At 37.7% G+C, this 5,526-nt stretch overlaps 1 pseudogene; it reads left to right on the forward strand.

The window, feature by feature from the left end:
• The first annotated feature begins 5,063 nt into the window (after positions 1–5,063).
• On the forward strand, positions 5,064–5,159 carry LOC129685439 (U6 spliceosomal RNA; annotated as a pseudogene).
• The last annotated feature ends 367 nt before the right edge of the window (positions 5,160–5,526 follow it).

Genomic DNA, 5,526 nt, shown 5'->3' on the forward strand with positions numbered 1-5,526 from the left:
CTCCCTCCCTCATCTCCACCATGCACCTTGCCCAGTCCACTGATAGGGGGAACCTCCTCCCCATTCATCTGATCCTGTTTTATCAGGTATCTTCAGGACTGGCTGCAAAGCTCTCCTCTGTGGCCTAACAGGACTGCTCCTCCCTTGGGGGGTGGGGAGGCCAAAGAGCCAGTCATTGAGTTCCTGTTAGAAATAGTCCTTGTTCCCCTCACTATGGGAAACCAATTGGTTACTGAGCCACCACAGGCTACCTCTGAGCAGAGGTTCTAGGTTACATTCATACATGGTCCTTGGTTGCATGTCAGTCTCAGAAAAGACCCTGTGCCCAGATATCTTTGGTCCCTGTGGAGCTCCTATCCTCTCCTCATCAGACTAACTCCCCTTCTTTCTTATGATTCCCTGTACTCTGCCAAAGGTTTGGTCATGAGTCTTTGCTTTGAAAACACTGCTAGTTAGAGTCTTTCCAATGCGCTCAGTAGACTCCTGTCATACATTCAATGCACATCCCATCTGTCATTCTAAACGAGGATTGATCATCTTACCCCATGTCTACTCTCTTGATTATCTTTTTTAGGTGTACAGATTTCATTATGTTTATTATATCTTATAGGTCTATATAAGTGAGTATATACCGTGTTTGTCTTTCTCCTTCTGGGATACTTCACTCAGGATGATCTTTTCTAGGTCCCACCATTTGCCTGCAAATTTCATGATTTCCTCCTTTTTGATTGCTGAGTAGTATTCCATTGTGTAAAAATACCACAATTTCTGTACCCATTCCTCCATTGATGGACATCTGGGTTGTTTCCAGGTTCTGGCTATTACAAATAAAGCTTCTATAAACATGGTTGAGCAAATATCTCTTTTGTGTACTTGAGCAAACTTTGGGTATATACCTAGTAGTGGTACAGCTGGGTCTTGAGGAAGCACTATTCCTAATTGTCTTAGAAAGCGCCAGATAGATTTCCAGAGTGGTTGAACCAGTTTACATTCCCACCAGCAGTGGAGGACGGTTCCCCTTTCTCCACAACCTCTCCAGCATGTGTTGTCCCTTGAGTTTTTCATTTTGGCCATTCTGATGGGTGTAAGGTGATATCTCAGGGTCGTTTTGATTTGCATTTCCCTGATGGCTAATGAGGATGAGCATTTCTTTAAGTGTTTCTCTGCCATTCGATATTCCTCTGTCGAGAATTCTCTGTTTAGCTCTGTTCCCCATTTTTTAATTGGATTACTTTGTTTGCTGCTTTTCAGCTTCTTTAGTTCTTTGTATATACTCGATATTAGTCCTCTGTCAGATAAAGGGTTAGTGAAGATTCTTTCCCAATCTGTGGGCAGTCGTTTTGTTTTGATGACAGTGTCCTTTGCTTTACAGAAGCTTTTCAGTTTCATGAGGTCCCATTTATTGATTGTTGCTCTTAGAGCCTGTGCTGTTGGTGTTCTGTTCAGAAAGTTGTCTCCTGTGCCAATGAGTTCTAGGCTGTTCCCCACTTTTTCTTCTAACAGATTTAGAGTATCTGGTTTTATGTTGAGGTCTTTGATCCACTTGGACTTTAGTTTTGTGCAGGGTGATAAATATAGATCTATTTTCATTTTTCTGCATGTGGACATCCAGTTGGACCAGCACCAAAATGAATCTCATTTTGCAAACAACAGCTTCTTAAATAAATAATTTATTTTATTTCTCATTTTTTAAAATTTCTCAAAGATAATAGAAATACCTGTCCACCACCCTTAAGAGTTTTCAACCAATAATCTTTAGAACTGTTGAGATGTTTTTAAATAAAGAAGACTGAACATCCTACCTGCTGCTGACATGGAAATTATATTTCTAGCACTTCCAATTGTATGATGGCCAGACACATTATAATTTGTAGGAATAGTTTTCAGGATTTACCAATGCTAAAAGAAAAGTATGTTCACACAAGATTAATCCTCTGGGATGATGATTTTGTTGTGAAATATCCATTCTTTATCCTTGCAACATCTTTCAAGTTTTCTGAAGTGTGAAGTGCTGGCTGCGTTTGTGCGTGTGTGTGTGTGTGTGTGTGTGTGTGTGTGTGCCTGTAGTCATGTGATATGCCCCAACTACTCAAGCTGCCATTAATAGCATCAGGCCTGTTCTAGAGCCTTTTTGGGCTGGGTTGTGAAGGGATCAAATCTCTTCTCTGTAGTGTGACCCGAGGGACATCTGACATTTGCTTTTGTCTCTAAGCCTTTCGTTGCTTGGTGTTATATGAGCCTTCGTAATCTAGCTTACACTGTGAGCCACAGACTCTCTGTGGAGTTTTGTTAGCAATGTCATTTCAAGGATAGAAGGATTCTCTTGAGCTTCTCTGTCCTCATGATCATGTTAAAATGCTCTCTGTATACATAGGAAGTCTAACATTATAGCTGTATAGGTATCAGGAATACTTTATTTTATTGTATGATTATGTGGCCTTTTGCCATTCAGTCACTTTACATCTGCATGAGGAAGAGACTTTAAACTAGACATTCTCTGTGAACATGAAGGAAGGCCACTTTCAGTGTGGAAGGTAGGATCTGTGAACAGGAAGGATGAGTCGGGTGCACATACCAAGTGTTACCTGCCAACACGCTGTCAACTGCCAACATGAGTGATTTCCAGTCTCACCCTGAGAAGGCCTCACATATTCAGTGTTTAAACATTTCAAAATTCACCAAGACATAGGATGTGCTGTCTCTATGGATGTCACTCCCACACATTTGGTGCTGTCCTAAACTAAATAAAGATTTATTCTTTATATGCATAGTATTTCTTAAAATGTATACATGAGGGGGAAAGTGACAAAGTTGCAGAAGAAAGAGAAAGAGACAGACACACAGACACACAGTCACACAGTCACACAGACAAGTAGACACACGGACACACAGAGAGACTGACACAGGGAAAGACAGAGCAGACTCCCTGGAAGATTAGCATGTGTCCTATAAGTATAAGGATTTATATTTTGGTTAATAATTTTATTCATTTTTTTTCAAAAAATTTTATTCCCAAATTTATTCCCCTTTCACACTGTGTACAATTAGATCTCAATATCATTTTAATATATATTCTGCATATATCTAATGCTTTTATTTTAAATTGATTCTAAACATATTTGAAGAAAATAAATTAATTCCCAAAATACATTTTCAATGATGATAATAAAAATTCCTTAGATCTCTAAATTCTTGCCATTTCCTTCCCATCTTTATAGTCCTCATAAGTATTTTAAATTATTTTAATGTTCCTTTTAATTCTATGACCTGGGAAAAAGCTACATGAAACATTCGTTTACCCTAGTAGTTGAGCAAATTCTGGAAGTACTCTTCTGAGGGATGACCAAACGCTTTTTTAAAATTTCTGTATTAAAAATTACTGGGTGTGATGGTGCATGCCTTTAAACCTAGCATTCATGAGGCAGAGGTAAGTGGATCTCTGTGAGTTAGAGGCTAGCATGGTCTACAAAGTGAGTCCAGGACAGCTAGGACTATTACACACACACACACACACAAAAAAAAAAAAAAAAAAAAGCTAAACTGAATTTCGGGAACAGCCTCCTGGTTTTCTTTTTAACTAAGTAGAGAGAGAACTTTGTGAACTCTGGCCAAACATCTGATGAATAAAGGTAGACAGTATTTCACCATTGCAGAAATGATGACTAGAAATGACAACTTTACACCCGCTATTTAGGGCTTGTGTCACTTTGGTTACTTTTGTAGTTCTAAAACAAAACGTGACACTGACTTTCCTCAGCCACAAGTTCTGACTGTTCACAGAGCTCTTTAATTTTTCTACAGTGTGTTCTTTAATATAATAAAAATATATGGTGTTATTGTTCAGGGCCTGAATTTGCTACAGTATTTTGAATTCCATCAGCATTATAACTACTCAGAGGAATAATTGCATAAAAGACAATGTAAAATAAAACAGAAGTTTTGAAATAGGAGCTTAACCAGGTGTAGCATATTAAAATTGGATTGTGATGCATCTTTCCATTATCATTGGTCTTAGACTCTGTCTGTATTTAGGTTTCCTAAGTGAGTCATTCATTCTGCTTATCAGCAACCAAATCTGCCTGTTGTCCTTCATTTAGTTAACTTCTTCATAGCGACAGAGCTTTATGGATAATGTCTTTCTTCCAGTGTCACCAAGGTAGCTAAAGGCCTTAACTATCTTCCTCCATAGTATTTACTGTAAACGATAATTAACTTCACACCTATGTTCATGCTTCATTGTGTCTCCTTTAAGATGTTTGACAGCAGAAACCATACACATTTATTCTTGATGTATATAAATTACAGCAGTGTTATTGGAGACCTTCAAAATGTACTTGATTACCGCGTGAATGAGTTGTTTACTGACTATATAGATAATGTTAGTCTCCTAGAAAAGGATAATCTCACTAATTCTGAGTATTTCTATAAGTTTACTGATATCCTTAACACTTCTATTAGCAAAGAAATTATAAAATAGTTTATAGGAATATTTTCTGAAATAAAAACAACCTTATAATGAATATTTACCTTTAAAGGATAAAGGTGAACCTTTTCCCAGGCAACTGCTTTAAATTTTTCTGATGACTAAAATTTCCATCTTCTATGTCTAGTTTATTTCCTTATCTGTATTAGTAATGTTAAACTGGGATTGTCACTGTAGGCTTATAATCTGAGAACTGGAGAGTAGCAAGCAGAACATTGTCAGTTTTGTCAGTTTTAAGTCAGCTTAGACTACACAATGAGTGCCAAACCTTGTAGGCTACATAGAGATACCCTCATTTAATACACACACACACACACACACACACACACACACACACACACATATATATATATACCATTATCCAGTGATGGCCTCATGTCCATAGCATTTAGGATTTAGGTAAACAATTTGTCTCTTCATCATTAACAAAAGGGACAAGGACACTTAGGAAGGTTACAGGATAGAGATAAAGTAGGTAAAAACTGAAGAAGTGAGAGATAAATATAATCAAAATCCATATACAGAGTTCCCAAATAATTAATTACAATATTTTTTCAAATATCTTCATTACCTGTGCTTGCTTTGGCAACAGAAATAGTCTAAAATTGAAATAATGCAGAGAAGATTAGCCTGGTCCTGTACAAGTATGCAAATTCATGGCATACTTCATATTTTAAGTCATCCTAAACAGATCCACTTATATTTTAATGTAAATTCCCCATTTGAGCTGGGGATACTCCCTCTGAGAGTCTAGATCATCTAGTAAGAAAGCCAGACACCAACCATGAGGTTACCTCTTTTGAATTGTTGGTCATTACAGGCTATTTCTGTGGCCCTTGTTTTTCCTCCAGAGGAGGAATGTTAGTCTCCATTGCTGAAACACAATGACCATCACACACAGGGCTCAGAGGACCCTGAGCTGGTTATGATGGATGTCTTCTTGCTGAAAATTGGCTTTTATGGTACATGAAGCTACTATGCAATATTACAAAGGGGAAATGAAACCAAAAGTCCAACCAATTGTGATGCCTATGAACCACAAT

This window comes from Psammomys obesus, unplaced genomic scaffold, assembly GCF_907164565.1.
Source record: "Psammomys obesus unplaced genomic scaffold, mPsaObe1.curated_primary_1811, whole genome shotgun sequence".
Taxonomy (NCBI): domain Eukaryota; kingdom Metazoa; phylum Chordata; class Mammalia; order Rodentia; family Muridae; genus Psammomys; species Psammomys obesus.